This window comes from Heteronotia binoei, chromosome 4 (assembly GCF_032191835.1).
Source record: "Heteronotia binoei isolate CCM8104 ecotype False Entrance Well chromosome 4, APGP_CSIRO_Hbin_v1, whole genome shotgun sequence".
Taxonomy (NCBI): Eukaryota; Metazoa; Chordata; class Lepidosauria; order Squamata; family Gekkonidae; genus Heteronotia; species Heteronotia binoei.
The window spans coordinates 106438739-106464272 of NC_083226.1; the positions used below are offsets into that span (position 1 = coordinate 106438739).

General features: G+C 40.4%; 1 protein-coding gene and 1 pseudogene across 1 annotated transcript in view; one reads left to right on the forward strand and one right to left on the reverse strand.

Moving 5' to 3' along the window:
- Window positions 1-25534, forward strand: part of FBXL17 (F-box and leucine rich repeat protein 17) — a 337107-nt gene that overhangs the window by 119970 nt on the left and 191603 nt on the right. The window lies entirely within an intron of this gene.
- The window catches only part of LOC132569844 (ATP synthase F(0) complex subunit C3, mitochondrial-like), a 41191-nt pseudogene that overhangs the window by 14698 nt on the left and 959 nt on the right, over window positions 1-25534 (reverse strand).

The following is a 25534-nucleotide window of genomic DNA, read 5'->3' on the forward strand; positions in this document are numbered from 1 at the left end:
AGCTCGCCGCGACTGCTACTGCCACCCACCCCTCATTCCCCATCCCTTCCCGCCGCTGCCTCCTGTGTGATCACGGCAGAGCCCTGTGATCATGCGTGGGGGGAATGCGATGTAAAGGGATGGGGAAGGAGGGGTGGGTGGCAGCAGCGGCCACAGCAAGCCAGCGAAGGAGGCACAGGCTGCCGTGGCAGGCAAGCAGGCAGCCTGATGGGTTGCGAAGGGAAGAGGTGGGCGGCGGTGGGACGGTAGAGGAGGCAAAGGCCGTGGCGGCAGGCAACGCAATGGGGGGTTTGCAATCGGAAGGGGAGGGTGGTTGTTGGAGGAAGCACAGGCTGTAGCGGTGGGATGGGGGGTTGCAATGGGAAGGGAAGAGGAGGCATCGGCCACGGGGGCTGGGGGGAAGGGAAGGGAAAGGAGGGTTTGATAGCGGCCGGCGAGTGGGTGGAGGAGGCAGGGAAACTGGTGGAGCTTGCTTGAATGGCTCCTCAAGAAGCCCTCCGTGCAAATGGGGCCATCTGGCCCCACGGCCCCCCACCAGAATTCTTACCTCAGGGGCCGCTCCACCCAAAATTTTCTGGCTTCAGACCTGTGCTCAATCTGGACAGTTTCCTCCAAAACAGTCTCTTTCCTGATCAGGCAAAGCTTAGAGTTTTTAGTAGCCTATCTGAAGGCTCAAGCTCTGGTAAGACAGAGTTCATTATACAACACTGTCTTTCCTGCCTCTTTCCTGTCACTCCCTGTTTCCCTCCTCCCTTCAGCCTCATCCCAGTATGGTTGGCTGGAAAGGAGATAGGGTTGCTAACTCGAGGTTGGGAAATTCCTGAAAATTTAAGGGGTAGAGCCTGTAGACCGTTGGGTGTGAGGAAGGGTGGGGCCTCAAATAAGTACAAGGCCACCCTCAAAACCAGCCATCTCCTCCTTTTGAACCACTGTTGCCAATCTCCAGGTGAGGGCTGGAGAGCACTCAGAATTACAACTGCTCTCCAGATGGCAGAGATCCGCTCCTCTTGAGGTGGAGGGAATGAATGCCTTCACTTGGGTGGGAAGACAGCAAGGGTGGGTGGGGCACTCACCCAGAGCCTCCTTCTAGAGCCTGTTGTAGTCACAACGGGCCTTACTCCTAGTCCTTAATAAAATAATAAAACAGACAAAATAATTCCCTAAACAATACAACCAACTCTTAAAACAAATGGGCAACAACCCTTACAAAAGAGAGTAACTCACCAATATCCTTAAAGAGATCTCTTCCCATGGCTAATTGAAACTTTGCTGAATGCATATATTTTTCAAGTTGCAAAAAAGCAAGTACCACCAACACTGAATCTTGTTGGAATGCAGAATACAGAACTAATGAGATTCTTTCTGGGTACTCCCTCTTATCTTTAAACAACAATAAATGTTCTCACCATTCCATAGGAATTGTACCATTAATGTAAGTGCCACTGTTCAAAAACAGGCATCCCTAATCTTTGTGTTGTACCCCATTTAAGAGAACCACACTAGTCCAAATAGAAAATATTTAGACACTTTCTTACTAATATTGATACAATATATTTACAGGAGACCAAAACACTTTAATTGCCACTAAAATAGCAACTTGCTCCTGTAACAAAGTATATACTCAAAACTGACAGTGACAGTACAGTACCAATAATTACATGATGAAAAAACATATATCTGAAATAGTCCAGGCTTTTGTGTAAACTCCAAGGTTCTGTCATTTTAAATCTGTAAATATGACATGCTTCTACCTGTAATAAAACCATTCTTTTTTAGACCCACACTTTTATTATTATAAGAAAGACTGCATGTTATCCAATCACAAGGAATTTTTCTCTTGTTTATGTGTATTTTCTTCTAATCTGATGCCAGGGCTTTGTGACTGGAGTATGTGAGTTGGATAACCTTTACTAGCTAAATTGTACTTAAGATTGGAATCTTGTCTTTTGAAATCATAAATATTTGAGCAATTTCTCCTAAGCTGTAAGTGGAGGCAGTACAGGGATAGATGGTCTGAAAGGCTGTGATCTGGAATTTGAACAGATTCTTGTTATCACAAAGAAATTCTGCAATGAACCAGAATCATAGCTGTCTTCTGGTGTCTGCCTTTATTGGAGTGGCTGGAGGAAGTTGAAATGTCTGTGTGGAGAATCCGCTTTTGGTCCTAGTAGCTTATCAAGCAGAAGTACGATATATGCGCTTTTTAGATACCAATGTCTCTTTTGTATCAGTACATTAAAATAAAGCTGTGAACATTCATTTCTGTTGTACTTGTTCATGGTGGTTTTCTAGTGTTAAGAATTGTTGGGAAGGGGGTGCGGAACAGGGGAAACAAGCACATACTGCCTCCTTTCTCTCTGGCAAGGTCCCTCAACTATAATAGAAATTTGTCATGTTGAAATGTATTCCACTCCCAGATATGGAAAAGGTCAGGGTCCAAGGCAGGTAGATTCACTTTTTAAAAATAATGTATTAAAAATAATCAAATCACATATTTCAAGTAAGCAGTTAAAGCATATAGTTCAAACAAATAAGCCAGAGCTTATTTATGCTGTCCCATAAACTCTTGTAAATGGCTGTAACTTACATCCTCATTGGATGCCTCCAAGGGTAGATGCCTGCCTCACTCCTTTCAGGACCCTGTTCTGTAGCAATAGATCAGCAACAGTAAAGGACCAGGGTTAGCCTCTCTTACATGAGGCAGAGATATGAGAGGGCAGGAAGCATAGTTTTTGTTCCACCATATCACAGTCACATTCAGAGTTTTTTGACAAGTCTCTGATATGTGTTTGGTTATAAAGACATGATTTTAGCCAGTTGAAGGCAGGCATGTACTACTGTAAGTCCATTCACAGCAAGGGAAAGGAGACAGAAAACATTCCAGACCCACTTAAGTGTTGGGTGCTAAGTCATAATGAGGGAATGAGTTGAAAGAGAACTTAAGAGAGGCTAATATTTAAACCCTTACTGTCAGATTCCTCCCATTTTTGATCTCTTCTTTAGTGTGAGCTACCATCAGCAAAGGCATTCTTTTGATCTTGGCTTCCTATACATTTTGCTATTGTATGAGGGGCTTTGTAAACCCTTCCCTCATATTTCTCTGCCATCATAGTGCTTTCCACCAGCAATGGAACCAGTCAACATAATCCACTGATCTTAAGCATCATGTACAGTCCTCAGTAAAATCACACCCCAAAGATCCTGAGTGTCAAAGAACTTTAACAATTAAACATACATCCTAGAAAGCACATATTGGATCAATCTATAGACAAGTAGAAACAAGGGAGAACACCTATGGGAAAAAATTAAAAGGTAAATTGGTTTGTAGTCTATAGCTTCTACATTCCTGTTCCTGGGAATGAGTCTGCATGGAGCATCTTAGTACAACTTGCCAGGGCCTATAATTAATATTAGGGTCTTGATACAGAACTGCTACCTCAGCTAACACATCTATGGACTTTCCTGCACCCTGGGAATTCTTCATGGAACCAACTAGAATTTAGAGTGCAAGCTCAAAGCTTCCTTCCAGACCAACTTTTAGTCTTGACCAATCACTTCAGAAGTTTGGATTAAAGGAATTTAGCCTTGTAAAGAGGAAACCAGTAATGATTCATCAAGGCACTTCGATGGTTTAGCCAAATGGTAAAAACTAAGACTGGGATTCAGTTTCCTTTTGCAGCTCAATCATTTTATATACCTCCAGGCCTCGGATTCAGTGGGAGCTCACAGGAGCACAGTTCCTGAAACTGAGAGCTCCATCTTCTGAGAGTTCCACCTCCTTGACCATTGAATAGTAAGTGCAACTGCATAACAATCCCTGGATGAGCTCTACCACCTATTTTTCTATACAACGACCCCTGCATACCTCTATCACCTTTCCTGAAATGTACCTTTAGGACTTAATTGACCAAGTCCAATGGATAAGCCTGTGGTATTCTAACAGAACATTTATTCTTTCTTAGCATGTGTGTTAACACAAGGAATGATGATCACAGAACATGTTGGAGCAGTGGTTTTCAGCACATGAGGTAGTTTACAGGGCTTGCCTTTCATGATTCTGAGCCTCCATAGAGCTATTTTTGCAGCTTTTTTGGAAGAAACTGTGTAAAGACTGAGCTTCTCTTTTGCATATATGTGGAGAGAAGCAGTAGGACAGTGGAATGAGATCACTTGGTCATGGAGATTCCTTTTTAGTACAGGCAGCTACCAAAAATGTTTTTCTATGATGTTTCTCCCTTTGCCCATCTTTCACCCCCCCCCCACTTTATCCTCTAGTGGTTTGTGTCTACTTGTAGTATACCATTCCTCTCCTCATTCCCTTCCTGTCCTCTTGCTTACCTTAATTCTTCCCTTGAAATTAACGTGTTAACAACTATTAGTATTGGTCCTAGAGCTGTACCCAGAGGGAATTGTTCATTAATTGGTTACCAAATTGGGAAAGGCAGAGATCACTGTGATGGAGTAAGAAAACAAAGGTGTACTTCTTGGTGCCAGACTTGTTCTTGACACATGGGCTCCTCATCTTCCAGTCATATGACTGTAGTGCCACATGGTTGAAGCTCAGTAGGTCCTATGCTGCCATCTGTGAATTGAAGGTGGGTACTAGATCTGGAAAGAACACTGCTGTTCAGAATGTATGCACAAAACTCCTCAGCTGGAAATAATGCCTCATCACAGAAACCTCTCCGTTTAAATCTATATGACACAAGCGTTATATCTCCCAAGAGTTTTAGTTTATTCATCCTTTTGAAGTTGGTCTTAAGTGGCTAAGCATTTCACATAGTAATTTATTAGAACTTTAGCAAATAGATCTGCACAAATTACATGAATGGTTCTAAAACAATTCCCCCCCCCCAAAGGTTCTGTGATAAATTATTTGGAACTGGCAACATATGTGAATTACTATGCATTAAAGAGAGTGAGTTTTTAATTTGCTTTTATTCTGGAATCTTAAGTTACAAAGCATTAAAAAAACCCCTTCAAAATCCTGCATAGCTGTTGCAAAAAGACAATTTTTTTTTAAAAAACATGTTTTTAAAATATGTTTGACTTTTATGACTGGAGGAAAGGGAATAATTGTCCATAAATTGTATGTACACCAGGGAAGAAACCCAAAGTCCTGAAGGACTGAGGAGCAAAGAAATTTCACTCTGGACTTCAGTACAATTAAAAGGTAGGCTACTACACTTACAAGAAGCCCCATGGTGTAGAGTGGTAAAGCTGCAGTCCTAAGCTCTGCTCACAACCTGAGTTCGATCCTGGTGGAAGCTGGCTTCGGGTAGGCAGCTCAAGGTTGACTCAGCCTTCTATCCTTCCAAGGTTGGAAAAATGAGTACCCAGCTTGCTGGTGGGAATGTAGATGACTGGGGAAGGCAATGACAAACCACCCCGTAAAAAGTCTGCCGTGGAAATGTTGCGAAAGCAACGTCACCCCAGAGTCGGAAATGACTGGTGCTTGCACAGGGGACTACCTTTTCTTTCTTTCTTTTTTTTACTACACTTACACAGGGTATTCTGGATTTTAAACACTGGACAAATAAAAGGATATAGACATGGTATTTAACTAGTGTCTTTACCAGTTTTCCAACCTTCAATTCCCCAAAGCCATTCTTTAAGACTAAATAGATAAGTAGGCCTGAACCTATTCCTAGACTATGCCAAGATATGCCAGCCGAGTCTTTGCTGATTTAAAAATATTCAGCAATATGCAATATTAATAAATCTGAAGATAAACAAAATGACAGTGTTATTCCAGTTAGGCTCCAGACAAAAGTGTGAGGACAGTAAAAATAATATCACAAACTGAGAAAAGGAGGAGCATTAGTTAATAGGGAAGAATGCACAGCCAAATGGCTTTATAAACCTAAAGAACCTAGTCCAAGCTACATGTAGTTGTATGTAGGTTTCAAGAAATCCAATTATCTCCACGCAGATGCTGTAGAATAGCACTAGCAAATAGTGGGGCTTTGCATAGTGTGGATGCTGGATGGAATATGTGTGGTTTTATTTGCGAAGTATTCAGCAAACCAGTTGAATGAGGCGTTTGTATGTTTTACTTCTGGGTTCCTTACAGACACACATGAAACTAAAAGTGTGTGTCTCTCTTTCACGCACACATACACACATACAAAAAAAAAATAAGGGAAACACTGTGTGATGGCAGAGAGTTTTTTAAAAATTTTGCTGCTAATATCACTTTTTTGTCAAATGTAAAAACAGAGAAGAGTAGCAAAATCATTTGCTATTGTGTCCAGTTATTTAATATGTATAATAAATGAAGCCTTGTAAATAGTTAAAATATGAGAAAGGTGATTAATTCTGACAATCTTCATATAAGCAGCTTGATAAATATCTCCTGTGATTTGTTATTTAGTACAGGGGATTTTTCATCAACCTTTACAGCTTTATGAATTGTGACACAATATTTTTGGAAGATAGATATATACATATTAAATCAAAGTAGAAATTACTTGGATTTGATTGGTAATTAAAAATAGCAGGCTTGGTTTAGATATGGATTTAGACTGCAATGCGATAAGCTTCTGTGGATAGGATTTACTTCTGAGGAAACTTCCATAGGGCCGATGCTTGTACATCATTTTCTATATGACAATCCATAGAAAAATTAAGGAAGGACAGTACTTGCAAAAGGCATGAAAAATGGTGGTACATTATAAATGTATGTCTTCAGGACATGATAGCCTTTTCAGTTTTTATATATCATTCCATTATATATCAAATATTTATGATGACATTATTTTAAGTAGTTCAGAACAATAGAGTAGTTCACTTAGCTACCAATAATAAGATACTATTCTTATTGTAATTATTTTACATTTTGACGTTAGTACCTGTAATTTACACTACAGCTAACCTGGACATGAAGTTTGGGGGTGGGGGGGATTTAAAAGTGATGGCTGTCTTAATGATTTACTGCACTGACTATATTGTTTAGGGTCTGTCAGTATTTCCATTACAAACAGCATTTTTGAAGGGTGTATAACTCATCTTTTAAATTTGCCTTGAGGTCTCTCATGGCATGTGAGTTTTCAGCTGAAATGTAAATTATTTTGTAATTTGTGTATGTGTGTGCACATGTGGAATGTGCTTCTCCATAAAAATGAGGGATTATTATCGGTTGGAAGCTGGCATAGTCTGGGAAGAAGTCATGTGAGGTACTACATAACAGGAGTACTAAATTACTTCAGTGCTGATTTATCTCATCTCTGTGATGCCATTTTTGTGACTCTTCTACATAGGAAACATTAACTCTGAAATTTATAATGTGCGTATATGACAGCATTGTACTTGGAACACTCCATGCATCATGCTAAATTAAGAACAGATTTTTAATTTTTATTTATTTGCAGAAACTATGTATATATTCTCTCTCGGCTTGGCTTCGTGAACGAAGATTTAAGAAGGGTGCAATAGTCCACGTCTGCTGCAGGCTCGCTGGTGGCTGACAAGACCAATGTGGGACAGGCAGGTCCGGCCACAGTGGCTGCAGGGAAAAGTCTGATTTAGGGTTGGTGCTGTAGCAGTGCGATTCTTCCTCAATCTCCTTTTGTCCTCAAGACCAGCTATGCGTGCGTTCTCAAAAGAAGAGACAGCCTGGTGGATGGTGTGCCTCCATGCTTTGCGATCTGAGGCTAGGTCAGACCACTGGTGATGGTTGATGCGACAGGTGCCAAGGGATTTCTTCAAGGAGTCCTTGTACCTCTTCTTTGGTGCCCCTCTATTTCGATGGCCGGTGGAGAGTTCGCCATACAGGGCAATCTTGGGAAGGCGGTGGTTTTCCATCCTAGAAATATGCCCTGCCCAGCGCAGCTGCATCTTCAACAGCAGTGCCTCGATGCTGGTAACCTCCGCCCGCTTGAGAACTTCAGTGTTGGTCACAAAGTCACTCCAGTGGATGTTGAGGATGGTGCGAAGGCAGCGCTGATGAAAGCACTCAAGGAGTCGCAGGTGATGACGGTATAAAACCCACGATTCGGAGCCGTAGATGAGGGTTGTCATCACAACCGCTTTGTAAACATTGATCTTTGTGCCTTTTTTCAGATGCTTGTTGCTCCACACTCTTTTGTGCAGTCGGCCAAAGGCACGGTTTGCCTTTGCCAGCCTGTTGTCGATCTCCTTGTCAATCTTGGCATCTGAGGAGATGATGCACCCCAGGTAGCTGAACTGCTGGACTGTCTTCAGAACTGATTCACCCACAGTGATGCAGGGAGGGTGATAATCTTCCTGGGGTGCAGGCTGGTGGAGAACTTCTGTCTTCTTCAGACTAACTTCTAGGCCGAATAGCTTGGCAGCCTCTGCAAAGCAGGACGTCATATGCTGCAGAGCTGATACCGAGTGGGAGACGACTGCAGCATCATCAGCAAACAGTAGCTCTCGGATGAGTTTTTCCATTGTCTTGGAGTGGGCCTTTAGTCGCCTCAGGTTGAACAGGCTGCCATCGGTGCGATAGCGGATGTAGACACCATCGTCGTCATCTAGATCTACTGCGGCTCTTTGAAGCATCATGCTAAAGAAGATCGTAAAGAGAGTTGGCGCGAGAACGCAGCCTTGCTTTACACCTGTGCCTATTGGGAAGGTCTCCAAGAGGTCGTTGCAGTGTCTGACTTGGCCTCGTTGGTCTTCATGTAGCTGGATGATCATGCTGAGGAACCTTGGGGGACATCCTAAATGTTCCAAGATTTGCCACAGGCCTTTCCTGCTAACGGTATCGAAAGCTTTGGTAAGGTCGACAAAAGTCACATACAGAGCCTTGTTTTGTTCCCTGCATTTCTCTTGGAGCTGCCTGAGAACAAATACCATGTCGGTGGTGCTCCTGTTAGCTCTGAAGCCGCACTGGCTCTCTGGGAGGAGTTCTTCTGCAATGGTGGGCACCAGTCTGTTCAGGAGTATTCTGGCAAGGATTTTGCCTGCGATGGAGAGCAGGGTTATCCCCCGGTAGTTGGAGCAGTCTGACTTTTCCCCTTTGTTCTTGTATAGGGTGATGATGATTGCATCGCGAAAGTCCTGTGGTAATTTGCCTTGTTCCCAGCAGGTGACAAGTACTTTGTGAAGTGAGCTATGTAGTACTGTGCCCCCATGCTTCCAGATCTCTGGTGGAATTCCATCAACTCCTGCTGCCTTGCCACTTTTCAGTTGCTTGATGGCTTTAACAGTCTCTTCTAGAGTGGGGATCTCATCCAACTCTGTTTTCACTGGTTGAAGTGGGGTGAGGTGAATTGCTGAATCTTGAACTACGCGGTTGGCACTGAAGAGAACCTGAAAATACTCCGACCACCGGTTCAATATGGATGCCTTGTCTGTGAGGAGCACTTGGCCGTCTGCACTACGCAAGGGACTCTGAGTCTGATATGATGGACCATATACTGCCTTCAGGGCTTCGTAGAACCCTCTTAAATCACCAGTGTCTGCACACAGCTGGGTTCTCTCTGCAAGCTTGGTCCACCACTCGTTCTGAATGTCTCGAAGCTTGCACTGGAGGTTGCTACATACAGCGCGAAAGGTTGCTTTTTTCCCAGGACAGGAGGGCTGAGCAAGATGTGCTTGGTAGGCAGATCTCTTTTTCGCCAGTAAATCTTGGATCTCTTGATTGTTCTCATCAAACTAGTCCTTGTTCTTCCTTGTGGAGAACCCGAGGACTTCTTCAGAGATCTGCAGGACGGTAGTTTTTAGGTGTTCCCAGAGTGCTTCTGGAGAAGGGTCTGTGGGGCAACTGGGGTCCTCAATTCTTGACTGGAGTTTTGCCTGGAAGGCAGCTTTAACTTCGGCTGACTGGAGACTGCCAACCTGAAACTTCCTCCGAGGGATACCTCCTCTCCTGGGTGTGGGTTTAAAGTGAAGACGGAGATTGCAGCGTACAAGACGGTGATCCGTATGACATTCTGCACTGGGCATTACTCGGGTGTGTAAGACATCTCGAAGGTCTCTCTGGCGCACCAGAATGTAGTCGATAAGGTGCCAGTGCTTGGACCGTGGGTGCATCCAGGTTGTCTTCAGACTGTTCTTCTGCTGGAAGATAGTGTTGGTGATGGTGAGCTGGTGCTCCATGCAGAATTCTAGCAGGAGGCGCCCATTGTCATTGCAGTTGCCAATGCCGTGTTTGCCAAGTACTCCTTTCCAGGCTTCCGAGTCTTTACCTACTCTGGCATTGAAGTCGCCAAGGATGATCACCTTGTCCTCTGTAGGGGTCTTCCGTACGAGGTTGTGTAGATCAGCATAGAACTTGTTCTTTTCTGCAGGATCTGCTTGAAGGGTTGCGGCATACACACTGAAGAATGTTGCATGCTGCTTGTTTTGAAGTGGGAGGCGCATGGACATGATGCGATCTGAGTGACCTGTTGGCAGGTTTTCGAGTTTGGAGGCAATGGAGTTCCTGACCATGAAGCCAACGCCAGAAAGGCGGCTCTCAGCCTTTGACTTACCTGACCAGTAGAGGGTATAGCCAGCACCGTGTTCTTGAAGACTACCTTCCTCAGGGAAACGGACCTCACTGAGAGCTGCTAAGTCGATATTCAACCTGAGAAGTTCGTGGGCAACTAGAGCAGAGCGTCGTTCAGGGCGACCACTGTCTACTGTGTCAAGCATGGTTCTGATGTTCCAACACGCAAGCTTTAGTCTTTGCACACTTTGTGAGGCAGGTGCATGCCTTTTCTTTGTTGTTATTTTTTGACCGCAAGTAAGGATGCCCGTTGACCGCGGCTAGCCAACTGGGGTGGAGGAGACGAGCTTTGTTTAGGCCACCTTTTCTAGGCCCCTCTCCGTGTGGAGCAAGCAGTGCTGTCCCTAGATAAGGCTGCTTGGTCGTTCAGGGTGCTGCCGAAAAATGCTTTCGTCTCCGGGTTAGCATCAGGCGACCAATACCCTGAACTGCCTACATGCAGGATCGGGACTGCGGCTTCCAGTGGCACCTTCCACCTGCCGTTTCGCCCCTTGCCCATCGCTGCAGGACTTGATGCGTTGTGGGTTGTGTATGTGGATATGCCCTTCAGGCCTGCGCAGAGGAATTTTTTAGGTGAAGCCCAGTGTGCGCAGTACTGGCTCCACCCTTTCACCTGGGGGTCGTCTGCCATGGCCCAGTAAGCCGGGACGCCGGCAGCGAGTCCTCCAGGTGGTAGGTGTTACATTAACGAGCTCTATCTGCCCGAGTTTGATGTTAGAGTTTTCCTTCTCTTAGGCTGGCAAGGTTGGTGGGCCCAGCCTGCCCATCCGGTTATACCGCCGGACAATTCGGTCGCACCATGACGTAGCAAACTCTGTGAAAAACGGGGGGGACCAGCGAGAAGGTGTTGCTACGGATGCAGTAATGCAGGAGAGGCCATTGCAGTGACCATCTGCCAGGCATAGCCAGACAGTGACCACGCGGCATTCACTACACCGGGAGAGGAGAGGCTATGTATTGCGCATACACTTTCCCTGGGGGGGTAGGATACCCAGAGGGAGCCCACCCCCCCATGTATATATTACAGCTGAAACAATCATGTCCTGGGCTAGCATACGTCAATCAAACCACAGTTAAGCTTATCAGTTTTAATTTGAAACATTATTTTGGTGTTCTACGGGCTGAAAGTTATGATGCAGGCTACAAGTAAAATGCTTCTTATATGTGCAAGCCACATCTCTAGCACTGCAGTCAAATACACCTTTTATATGAGTCTAAACATTCTTATGTAACATTAAAATGCTACCTATTGGGAGTATAGGAGTGGTATGTCATTGGCTTGCTAGTGTTAGATGGTTGTTGACTGGTGTACCTGGTAAATGCATTTGAATATATTAGGGTACTGTTGGCTTTTCTTATCTCTTTAGGAGTAATTCAGTAGCAAGTTGGTGCTGTTAACTGAAATTAATCAAATATTGTTTATTATATTATTAGGTTACTGGCTAAAACTGAGGACTCCTAAAGAAGTCTTCAAAATTATATATAGTGAATGTGGTGACTACATACCATACTGGTTTAGGGAACTATATAATTAATGACAAACTGAAATCTGTGTATATTTGGTATGATCCAAAAAAGATTAAATGTTATTTCAATATATACTAGTGATGAACTGTGTTAAAATGTATTTAATAATTGTTTTATTGTCTTGCCTTTTTCATATAGTTATATAATACTGTTTTGTTTTTGAACATTTATTTTGATAAGTTAAAAATTAACAAATGGAAGCCAAAAGAGGTAAAGCTTTGAATACAAGATTAGCTGAGGGCACTATAAAAGACTCCTTTGACCCAGTATATGTTCCTTCAAGACATTTAGCCGTTCTGCCTTTCTAGTCTATTTTGTTTTATTCTCTCTTTAAATTTCATTATGTATTTCTTCATAATAGCCATCTCTTGTTTTTCAGCCTTAAGGAGGCCTACCTGGCCCATTGCCAAATATGTGCTTGAAATTATTTAAGATGGCATCACTTTGGATGTGGGGGGTGGGGTGTTCCTCTGTTATTTAAAGACAAGTTAAACTGATTTGAGTGTCCACATATTATCTCCAGTATTAAAAGTTTTTAGTGATGTTTGTTACCATTGATATTCTAAAAGATATTTTTTTGGGGGGGGGGGATGATGTTACTTTACAGACTACTAGATAGAATGTATAAAAACTAACTTTTGAAGAAAACAGCTTGAGGCAGAGGGAGGTATTGGAGTTGAAGAAATGTCATTATAAAGAAAATTGTACTTTACTGTCTCTATTAGAATACTACTAAAATAGATTTTTTTTAAAAAAAAATAGGATGTTTTTTTAAAAAGCTACACTCACAAACACACACTCATAAATTGATATTATTTTTACAGAGTTGCTTATTTTAAGTTCCATTGTTTTACATTCCATAATATCCTGGGATATAACTGATTTTCTTTAATAAAGATAGTAATGATTGTATAGCCTTCTAGTAAATGTATTAATTTGTCTCTGTCTGCTACTATTGAAGATAGGAGCATAGGCATTATTGTGTTGTAAAGAACTGCTTTCCTTCAGTGAATCTCAGCAGCCATCTCAGTTGAACTTAGAGGTGAACTTACTAGGGTGAGAATTCAATGAATTATTGTCAAGCAGGGCTTGTCAGAGTTTTGAATACTCATGTAAGAGTTCCCCCTAGTGTTACACAAAGCAACTGCATAGTTTATAAGAAATGCAGAGATCCAAATAGGATTTTCCTAATCAGCATTGCTGTCCTTTGTCATTGGCTTTATGTGGCTTTTCTGAATTAAGATTTACCTGGTTTACCTGGTTTTCTTTGTAGCTGTATAAGGCAATATGAAGTGTTATTTCTATCTAAATGCAGCAATAAGAAATTAAAAACAAGATGGCTGTATATTTGTATATTTTGAAGTATAGTTTCAGTTTCTCTGTAATAACTTTCTCCTGGATGGCTTGGGTCCAAAGTTGTATCCCCTGAGTTTCAAAAGTAGTTTATAATATAGCAGAAGAAAAACCTTAGGGAGAAGAGGGTACTGAGCCATCCCCCTTTCCCGGTCCTACTATTCATACTATTGTGGTCAAAACAGAGGGCCTCTGTACAGTCTCTGGCATTGTGACAGAAATTGTCTCTGTCTCATTATGTGCCTCTACTTTAAACTTCAGAAAGTCATAATTAGTCACTATAGATAGTACTCAGCTAGATGGGCTATTGTTCTCTTCAATATAAGGCAGTTCCTTAATTATGCCTTAAAATTAATAGTGTTATATCACCAAAAAGCACAACTACTTTCAGGATACTATGGTCTGGCTGCTGAAATTATAAACAGCCGTAGCACACCAAAATATTATAATTTATTCAGCGTGACTCAGAGATGGGCTGAGATCAGTTAACTGACATCCCAGTTCTAGGGCTGCTGATTATGAAAGTAGAAATCATGCCAGAAATCAAGAAAAGAGCAAGATGGTATTGATGTTCAAGAGAGTCCAAAGATTGGGATTAGGAAACACTTGAGATCTCCTGGGGTCAGCACGAGAGTAGCACTGACAAACCTCGAAAGACCCAAGGAAGTAATTCACCTATCAACTTCAGACTGCGTATTCAGACCATTGCATTCTCAAGGGGTGTTCCATTCACTTTCCCATCAAGCCCTGAGGGAGCTAGAAGCAATCTTGCCCATTAATTTCTAGAGCCAAGCAATTCAAACCTGTGCTGTCCAGGAAGGTGTAATCTGGGGACAAATATACCACCATTAGAACAGTCTGAGGAGGTCTCATTCCAGGAGGTCTCAGTGTTGGGAGCCAGCTTGGTGTAGAAGCAATGGATTCTAATCTGGAGAACCTGCGTTTGATTCCCCACTCCTCAACATGAAGGTGGCCTCCTCAACAGCTGTGTGGCCTTGTAACAGAGAGTCACAGTTCTCTCAGAACTCTCTCAACCCCACCTACCTTACAAGGTGTCTGTTGTGGGAAGGTGATTTTAAGCTCCTGTGAGACTCCTTCGGGTAGTGAAAGATGGAGGTGTTTGCTTATAATTGGATTTTCAGCTCTCCTTCACTAGCCAGCAGGGTTTAGGCCAAATTACAGCAATGATTATAAACAATTATTATGCAATCACTATTAGAAACATAGAGTAGTTTTAAAACCAACTCTTCTTCTTCATTCAGTAGTAAGTAATCAAATGACCACCAACAAATTTTGGCATAAGCCAATCAATTTCAGCAGTATAAACCATTTCTGCATAGGAACTGTGTTTATTTTTTGTTGGTAGCACCTATGCTGATAGGAAGAGAAGAATCCACATTATTTACGCAATAAGAGAAGCCATGTTGGATCAGGCCAATGATCCATCCAGTCCGTGTCACACTGTGGCCAAAATCTTCCTTCTTTCCCTTCTCTATCCCATCCATAATTTTGTAAACCTCTGTCATTTCACCCCTCAGTCATCATTTCTCCAAGTTAAAGAGACCTAACTTTTTTAGTCTTTGTTCATAGGGAAAGCGTTCTTAGTTGTCCCTTTCTGCCTTTTTTCCAGTGCTATAATATCTTTTGTTAAGGTGCACTGACTAGAACTACACAATATTCCAAATGATGCTGCATCATTAGGGACATTATGATACTAGTTGATTTGTATTCCTAATAATCCCCAGCTCAGCATATAACTTTTTTTAGTTGTTGTAGATTTTCTGGGTTGTATGGCATAGTACCTGATGTACCAGCAGCTGTGACCGGCATCCTCAGAGGTATAATACAGAAAGATAGAGTTCTCTCTGTGTCAAAGTGAGAGGAAAGAAAAAAAAAGTAGGAACTTACATCTACTCAGGAAGGTGAATCTGTAGCAATTTCCCAGGTTGAGAAATGGAGAAACTTTCTGGAGGAAGTTTCTTTGTATATGGAGCTTTCCTGAGGAAGTTCTTTGCATATGGGATGGCTGTTGGAATTCTAATCTTATCTGTAGTGCTGTTGTAAGCTGTAGAGCATTTTGTGTTTTTCAGGACTGGAAAACTGCGCTATTCATTTTTAAACTCTCTTTTTTTCCTGTTGAAATTGTGTTTATGTTTGTGTGTTTCAGTGGCTTCCTTGTGTAATCTGACATGGTAATTGGATGTATTGTCCAACATTACAGTGTCTTGGCTGTGTTTACTTTTTTTATTTCTGTCATACACCGAGTTGACATTTTCAGTGCATTATCTACCACAAATCCAAGAACACTCTCCTGGTCAGTTCCGCCATTATGAACATAAGAATATAAGAGAAGCCATGTTGGATCAGGCTGGTGACCCATCCAGACCAACACTCTGTGTCACACAGTGGCCCAAAACCCCCCAGTTACCATCAGGAGGTCCATCAGTGAGTCCAGGACACTAGAAGCCCTCCCACTGTTGACATGTTAAGCAAGCACCAAGAATACAGAGCATCACTGCCCCAGACAGAGAATTCCAACAATACACTGTGGCTAATAGCCACTGATGGACCTCTGCTTCATATGTTTATCCAATCCCTTCTTGAAGCTGTCTATGCTTGCAGCCACCACCATATCCCATAGCAGTGAATTCATGTGCTAATCACCCTTTGGGTGAAGAAATACTTCCTTTTATCTGTTCTAACCCGACTGTTGGGTTAGATTGAATGTCTACAAGTTCTTGTATTGTGAGAAAGGGAGAAAAGTACTTCCTTCTCTACCTTCTCTATCCCATGCATATTCTTGTAAACCATGATCATGTCGCCCCTTAGTCAACATTTCTCCAAGCAAAAGAGTTCCAAGCATTTTAACCTTTCTTCATAGGAACAGTGTTCCATCCCTTTAATCATTCTAGTTGTCCTTTTCTGCACTTTTTTCAATGCTATAATATCTTTTTGAGGTGTTGTGATGAGAATTGTTCACAGTATTCCAAATGAGGCCGCACCATCAATTTATGCGGGGGTACTATGATACTGGCAGATTTGTTTTCAGTTCCTTTCTTAATAATTCCCAGCATAGCATTGGCCTTTTTTTTTCTGTCACATACTGTCTCAACATTTTCAGTGAGTTATCTACCACGACCCTAAGATCTCTCTCTTGGTGAGTCTCCTCCAATTCACATCCCATTAACTTGTATTTATAGTTAGGATTTTTGGCCCCAGTGCGCATAACTTTGCACTTAGCCATGTTGAACCTCATTTGCCATGTTGATGCCCACGCACCCAGCCTTGACAGATCCCTTTGGATTGCCTCACAATCCTCTCTGGTTCTCACCATCCTGAACAATTTAGTGTCATCCGCAAACTTAGCTATTTCACTGCTTACTCTCAAGTCCAAATCATTAATGAACAAGTTAAAAAGCATCGGACTGAGTCCTGAGTCCTGCAGTACCCCACTGCTTACCACCCTCCACTGTAAAAATTGTCCATTTGTACTCAGTCTGTTTCTTGTTAAGTAACCACTTTTTAATCCAGCAGAGGTCTTATTCCTTTATTCCATGCCTACTGAGTTTACTTAGGAAACTCTGATGAGCCTTTCCCCAAGATTTTTCTTCTGCTGTATTATGTTACTTTTGAAATTCAGGGGATATGACTTTGGAGACAAGCAATCCAGGAGTTCAGTGGGCAGTACAAGAACTAACAGACAGCCGTTTGTGTCCGATAGGCCTCATGCATAACTCCCTTCATTCTGTCCATCTATGCCTCTCCATGTTAATTTGGTTATCTTTTGGTTATTTTCTGAGTAAACTGTGATGTCCATCTCTCCCTTCGCTTCATGGAGCTCACATTTATGATACTAGCTGAAATAAACATGTGGCTGGTGGAATATTAGGAAGTAACCATGAAGGCGACACTTCTGGGATATGATGGTGGCTTTCCTTCCTAGTATAAGTGGGTCCAACAGAAAGAAAGTTGTTGTGGTGGTTGTTTCCTGTTTGCTAACCAGAAGAAGAGCAAAGAGTTAAATTGGAAGTTGCTTTTATTGAACAGCATCTGTTGTGCAGCTAGTCAAGTAATGTAATTATCCTTCCACCCATTATCCTTCCACCAAATGTTCACAAAGCTTACATTTACATATAACACAATATCAGGTTCAAATTCATAAATTGGCAATAATTTCCACCGTACAACTTGCTTACAAGCAGTGCTAGCTGCATTCCATAAGAGATTACAAGAAGGCAACAGGGGCTCCTGCCAGCACATTAAAAATGAAGTAACCAGCCTTCATGACTGAGGATGCAACAAGACTTCTGACAGCAGTTCTATGTTCCTTATGTGATCTCTGTCCCACCCAATAGTGTGGAAACAGGTATGTAGAGCTGACAACGAATGTCCATGAAGCTGGTAGACGCTGAGGAACGGGAGCAGGAACAAGAGAACTCACCCTCTGGATTGAAGATGGTTTTGTTAAAGTACTACTTCAAGTCACTCCTCAATATACACATTTATTTTGGAACCCAGCATGAATAGAAAAAACTTGAATAATGTAGACCGTAAATTATTGCCAGTTTATGAATTTGAACCTGATACTGTGTTTGACTTGTATGTAAGTGTAAGCTTTGTAAACATTTGTAATGACACACGTAGTTGTTTAAAATATTTATTGATTCTTTGTTTCAGATTGTGAGTCAGCTGTGGCCCTTCCTGGGTGGGAAAGCTCCTGCTGCTATGGTGCATGCACTAGTGATATTCAGATTAGATTACTCTAGTGCATTCTATGTGCAGCTGCCCATGAAGACTGTCCTGAAACTACAATTGGTATGGAGTGCTGCAGCTAGAATGTTGACTGGAGTGGGTTGTAGGGACTGCATCACTCGGGTGCTGTTCCATTTTCACTGGCTCCCAATTTATTTTCAGACCCAATTCAGGGTGCTGGTATTGACTTTTAAAGTCTTATATAGCTTGTGGACAGCATATCTGAAGGACTTCCTACTCCCATAAGAACCTACTGCTGTCATCTTCAAATGGCCTGATTTAAACAAAGGCTAGATGGCCATCTGACAGCAATGTTGATTCTATGAACTTAGGCAGATCATGAGAGAGAGGGCAGGAAGAGTTGCATCAGTGCTTAGTTATCGTGGTCCCTTTTTATACACCCAGGGGAATGCTGATCACCACTTTGGTATCAGGAGGCAATTTTCTCCAGGCCAGTTTGTTCAGGGATCCTAGAGGTTTGGTTTTTATTTATTTATTTTGCCATCTTCTGGGCATGGAACAGGGGTAACTGGGAGTGTGTGGGAGGAGGTATTTGTGAAGTTCCTGCACAATGCAGGTTGGACTAGAGTTCCCTTCCAACTCTGTGATTTAGGAGGCCCAACCTTCTAAAGCTAGATATGCGGCAACCCAAGAAAGAACCTTCTCAATGGTGGCACTGAAACTGTAAAACTCCCTCACCATGGAGATTGGTCTTTCTCCCTCTATTGTTGTTTTCTGCCATAAAGAATTTTGTTTTGTTTAGCTTTCTGTCACGGACTTTTATTAGCCCTCCTCCCTGTTTGTGTTTTTATATGTGTTTATATTTTTAATTTGTTTAAATATGTATGTGTGTATTTTAAATGTCTAATGATTTAATGCCTGAAATGTATAATATTTTAATATTCACTGCCTAGGGCCCCTGAAATGGGTTGAAAAACAGCATAGAAATATTTAAATGAATAAAATCAACAACTTGTATATAATTTTTAGATACTGCTTTTACTGACTGTACATGTGGGGAAGATTCTCATTTCCCTTCAGATAAATAGGGTAATTCCACTGGCAAGCATTTTTTCTGTATTAGCCTGTAGTTTGATACTCTGGAAAACCCCCAGCTGTATTAAAAAGTGCACACAAAATACCAAATATATTTCACTTGTTATTTATACACTCACACCATCAGCCAAAGAAAACCTGTATTTGTGTGTATGTGTATGATGAGATAGAGGAATAGCCTGTGTGATATGGAATATTCATATCAGCCATTTTTAATTTCCGTATAATGTTCAAAAAGTCTTCATATACCTTTTTTAGTGTTTTTTTGCTAGAAATTAAATCTTTGGTTATTTTGATTCTGTTTAACTCTGCTTTATGTTAACTTCAGAGTAAAACTTTTACATTTGGATTCTTATCCTTCATTTTTGTTAATGCATTTGTAAGAAAGTAGATGTGGTCGTTTCTTTTGTTGCTCTGCGGTAGTTAGTATTATAATAAAAATCAGTTTAATTGTCACCAATTAAAGTGGGAGTAAGCCACATTTGTGGCCCTGAAGAATCATTATGTCAGTTTTATGCTGTGCATCAGTGTATAGCACATTTTCGAGGATATAGAAATCTAATCTTGGGTATTAGTTCAGATGTGCTGCATAATGGACAGTTGATTCTGTAGTAGAGAGATAACCTCAGACAACATCTATTAATTGCACAATCTTTCATTGTGTGTCTTTTCTCAGGATTCATGTATTGTAAAGCCTGGCAACTATAGTGAGTAGAAATGTATGTGCCAGGTGACTCTTTGACCTTCCTATTGTTATGTGGTCTACAGCATTAAGAATAGTGTTCTGCAGTCTTTTTTTTTCCCAAGTTTAAATTTTTTTATTAATTAATAAAAACACAATTCTACAAACATCAACTATAACAATAACAATATTTATAACACAAGCCATCCTGTTTTGTATATGATATACAGAGTAAATATCTAGTAAAAAGCAAAATCTAAGTATTTATCCGGTAATTTACAAAGTGCACTTTGGTCAGCTTGTACATAGGCAAAAAAATGAAACCATTTCTCTATAAACATATTCTTCTCGCTTCCTTTGTCAAATGCTTCTGAATTTTTTATAGAACCAGCTATTTTATCCATCACTATTAGGTCCCAAATTTTAAGAAACCATTTTCGTTTAGAAGGTAGAACTGAAGCTTTCCACTGATGAGCTATTAATAATTTTGCTGCTAAAATAAGCATAGATGCCAATTCTTTTTTATGTTTTGGTATTTCCGAATTATTCCATAGGTTAAGCAATATTGATTCAGGGGAGAAGGGCACCTTATGATTTATAATACGTTCAATCGTGGGTAAGATTTTATTCCAGAATTCCAAAACAACAGGACATTCCCACCAACAGTGGATAAATGAGCCAATATGGCCGCACCCTCTCCAGCAGTTAGCATCTTTGGATCTTTTAGAATAAAAAATCTGCAGTGGTGTCAAGTACCATCTGGAGTAAATCTTAAAATTTTGTAGCCGCAAATTCAATATAGGGGTGTGGTATAAAGATGATGACCAGATGCTTGACCAATTTTCTATTGTAATTTTAGTCCCACAATCCTTATCCCAAGCTTTTACTATTGAGCTTTCTATATTTATTTTAAAGTTACTTAGTTCTTTATAGATAATTGCAGCTTTTCCCTTGAGTTTAGGTTCCGGGTAGGTAGTGGGTTTGTACAGTAGAAGATTGCATCGTCTGCAAATAGACTTACTTTATAGGAAGCATTTTGAGAGCCTATTGGCACCCCCTTTATTTGAGGATCAGATCTTATGGCTAGGGCTAGGGGTTCTAAGGACAAGGCAAACAAAATTGGTGATAGGGGACATCCCTGTCTAGTTCCTCTTGATAGAGTCCATCTTTGTGAATTGTAGTTGTTAATGGACAAGAATGCTTTGGGCTCTTCATAAAAAGCTTCTATAGAACGTAAAAAATTAGGGCCAAATCCCATGTTTCTAAGAACTGTTTTTAAAAAGAGAATTTCTACCTTGTCAAAGGCTTTTTCAGCGTCAAGAGACAGCATAACTGCCTCTAATTTAGTATTCTTACAATAATTGATGATGTTCAGAGTCTTTCTTATGTTATCAGTTATAGATCTTTCCAGAATAAAACCGGCTTGATCTTTATGGATGTAATTAGAAATGATTTTATTTAACCTGGCTGCTAAGGTAGAAGAAAAATTTTTGAAGTCGTGGTTAAGGATAGAGATTGGTCTATAGGAACTTACATTTAGTTTATCCTTGTCTGGTTTAGGTAATACTATTACTTTCGCTTCTTTCCATGAATCAGGCATAGAGCCCTTTGAAAGTACCGAATTGCATGTTTCCAGGAGTGGATCCAGTATATTAGGTAGGAATTTTTTGTAAAATTCAGACGTCAAACCATCATTACCTGGCGCTTTATTATTTTTCATATTTTTTATGATTTTTTGCAGTTCAGTACTATCAATAGGTTTTTCAAGAAAAGAGGTGTTGTTCTGATATTTTAGTCTTAAAATTAATTTTTTTAAGGAATTCATCAATAGAACTCTGCTGAGGATTATTAGAGTTATATAAATTTCTATAGTAATCTAAAAATTGTGCTGTGATTTCTTTTGTTTTCAGGTGCAGTTTACCTTGTGGGGACCTTATAGCATAAATTAACAAGAGGTCTTCTTTTGGGCTATTCTATGTTTCAATAATCTCAGATATTTAGGAGATTTAGTAATATATCTCTGTTTTAAATACATTAGTTGTTTTTGGATTTGAGATGTTTCAAGTACTTCTAGTTTCTTGCGTTCAAATTCTAGTTTTTTTCAGGTTCTTTTGCCTCCATATCTCATATGTCTTAATTCTAGTGTTTTGATATTGTTTTGTAAATCACTTACGGTTTTTTGTTTATCTTTTTTATATTGAGTTGTTAAAGAGAGGAGGTTGCCTCTCATTACCGCTTTGAATGCATCCCAGACAACTTCTTGCTTTACACCACATGAAGAATTAAAATGAAAATATTCCTCAATCTGCTTCATAGCTGCATCACAAAAACTTTGTTCTTGCAGTAATAAAGAATTTAAAGACCATGAGTGGCTAGTGTCCTCTGTGTTATGTATATCGACTGTAGCTGATATGATTGAGTGGTCTGACAGTGATTGAGAACCAATATCAGACTCAGTGGTGTGTTGTAGTAGGTCATTAGACATGAGTATATAATCAATACGAGAATAAATGTTGTGTACTGGTGAGAAAAAAGAGTATTGCCTTACACCTGGATTCAGTACTCTCCAAACATCTTTTAGGTTATATCTTAAGAAAAGGGATTGTAATTTGGATGTGGCAGGCACCCCTTTCACTTCAAATTTGTTTTTGTATGTTTTATCTATCTTAGGATCATCTATTAGGTTGAGGTCTCCCCCAATCACTACTTCTCCCTGTTTGAACTCATTTAATTTAAAAAAAAAAACAGTTTCTAGGAACTCTATTTGATTATTGTTTGGGGCATAAATTGATGCTATCGTCAATGGCAATCCAAGATCACCCTTGATAAACAGAAATCCACCATGAGGATCCACTAAAGTGTTTTTACATTGGAAGGGGATATTTTTTGAGACCAGAATGGCAACTCCTCTTGCTTTTGATGAGCCTGGAGCTTGGAAGCTTTGTGAGAACCATTTGGAATTTAAAATTGAATCTCTTGATTTTTTACAATGAGTTTCTTGCAAACATAAAACATTTACTTTCTCTTTATACATAAGGTTTGAGATTCTTTTGACCTTAATACAATTACCTAAGCCTCTGCAATTCCATGAGGCTATTTTTATGTGTTTAGACATTTTGTGCACAGTACTGCTTCAACTTCCTTTTATATAACTCAACAGGACGGCCTATATGTATAGATTCACTAAAGAACAAGATAAAAACTGTAAACTTCAAAAAAACCTATTTGTATATGTACAAAATCCTCAACTAGTGGGATTCACCTCTACCTACAGAGAGGGTTAAGAGAGCCTTAAGCATAAAGCTCTCACAAAAGAACTGAGAGTATATCAACAAAATTCTGTTTATTCTAATTTAGGTGGAGGGCACTTTAAAAAATGTTAAGATTTAAAAGTGTGTGCTCCTCCTTCCTCCTATACTGTATAAAAGAATCTATGAACAACAATTATACTTATCCAAATTCATTAAATTAAATTAAAATAGAGGAATGGGTATTACATTTAATGGCTTAACTACATTGAATCTGTACTTACAACTCCAGCAGTCATGTAATACCCACTATCTATAAAATAAGAATATGTGATCATTTTATAACCAAAGAAATAAATAACAAGTACAACATATAGAATTCATTAACTGATTTGTCTGGAAGACTACCCTAATATTTATAACTAAAATTTCCCTTGTCTTTCCTAAACTATATCTTTTCAATGAAGTGCTTGCTTTACCAAAATTAATTAATTAATTCTAAGTTTAACAACAATGATATATCCTAAGTCTAAATCTTGTTTGATTAATTAATATCTATTTAACAAATCAATTTTTATCTCTGTAAATACTAACATTTTTAATGAGTTAATACTCCCAAACAATTAAACCCACCCATATATAATCCTATATCCGTTTTAAGTCTAAATCCTATAGTATTATTAATTTCATAATCAAATTTTTAACAATTAACATTTATAAAGATATATTAATAGGCTCATTTTTAAAGAAAAGCAGTTGATTTGTATACTTATTGAAAATAGGTTAAACGTTATATACCAGAACAATTGAAATAAATTGATTTAAAACAGTGTTGGATTTCAAGAAGAGGGTCAAGCCAGGCAAAAACCTTTAAGAACGATTTGTAGATCGGGGGCTCTGCCTCTTCTATGTCAGAACCTTCTCGGTCTTTGCAAACTTATAGTACTCAAGTTCTGAACATAACTCTCTCCCCTCTCAGACACACACCTTATAAAGGAATGAATTTAGCAGCTTATAAATCAAAGTGTTTACTTGTAGTTTGTTCCCCCCTCCCTCCCAAAATAGAAATATAATATATACACATACACTGTATATTTTAGGTTTTGCTGTATTTTACAAAAGTAATCACTAGATGGCAGCAGTGTATCTCAGAGCTTCACTAAATTTAAACTGCTATGTTAAGTTAAAAAAAAAAACTGCATGCAAATCTTTAATACTTAATAAAGGGAGGGGAGGGGGTTGGGTGGGAAGCAACATCCACAACATATTACAGCCCAAATTGTTTACACCCTCTATGACTGAAGCATCATTAAATGTATTGGCTATATCAGTTTTCCTTGCAGGAGAGGCTAAAATAAGGCATGCTTCGTTTGCTCACTCGAAAAAAAAAAACAGCAGATAGAGTTGGACTTTGAAAAAAAAACCCAAGCAATCCAACTAGTCAGTTTAGTAGGTGATCTTGCCGTCAGTCTTTCAAATACCATTATTCACCCAATAGCTGGAACGGAGCGGGCTGGGAAGTGAGGTGAGATTGCATTGCAGGACGATAATGGGAGGATTCTGGCGAGGAATGAAGAGATCCTTAGTAGCGTTGATCCCAGGCTCGTTCTGTGCAGCCGCCGATGTGGGGAAGAGGCTGTGGGCCGTGGCCAGGATGACGGAGAGGACAGCGGGGAGCAGCCCGGAGCGCCGCATGGTGGTCTGGAGCCGGCTGAGGGGGAGGAGGGAGAGGGGGGAAAGCGGAGGAGGCAGAAGAGGAGTCGTTGCGGGCGCCGAGCGGTCTGCCATCCCTCTCTCCCCCCCCCACCCCCTTGCAAACTGAAACTTCTTTAAACAACCTCCTCTACAGTGCTGGGTGGAGAGAATAACGTTCCCTAGTCAAACAATAGTATTGCAAAGCACACACACAGTCAGGTCGTGTCTTTATGGGTGATTGCAATGTTCATGGCTGCTAGCAAAGCCTTCCCTGTAATGCCATCAGACGCTTGGAAAAGCGCGCCATTTTTGAAAATCATAATGTCGGAGGCTGGACTCCAGCGGAACTTAATCTTCTTTTCAAATAGCTTCATGGTTACTACTCTAAGCTGTCTTCTTTTTTTTAGAGCCTCTGGAGAAAGGTCAGTAAGAAAAAGGATTTTTTTTCCTTTAAATTTGGAGTCAGTTTTTCATGCCTCTAGGAGTATAGCGTCCCGGACCTCCAAGGAACTAAATTGCACGAGGATGTCCCTCGGTCTGTTTCTCCCCAATGCTTTTGAACCCAATCTATATGTTTTGGATATGTTATTTAGTGAAATGTCATCATTTTTCATACATTTGTTTAGCCATTCCACCACTAGTTTAGTTAGGGTAGTATTATCTTCTGCGCCCTCCTCCACCCCCCTCATTTTGAGGTTTCTTTCTCTCCAGCGATTTTTCCAGCATCATGATTTTTTCTGTCACCCTCATTTCAAACTGCTGCAG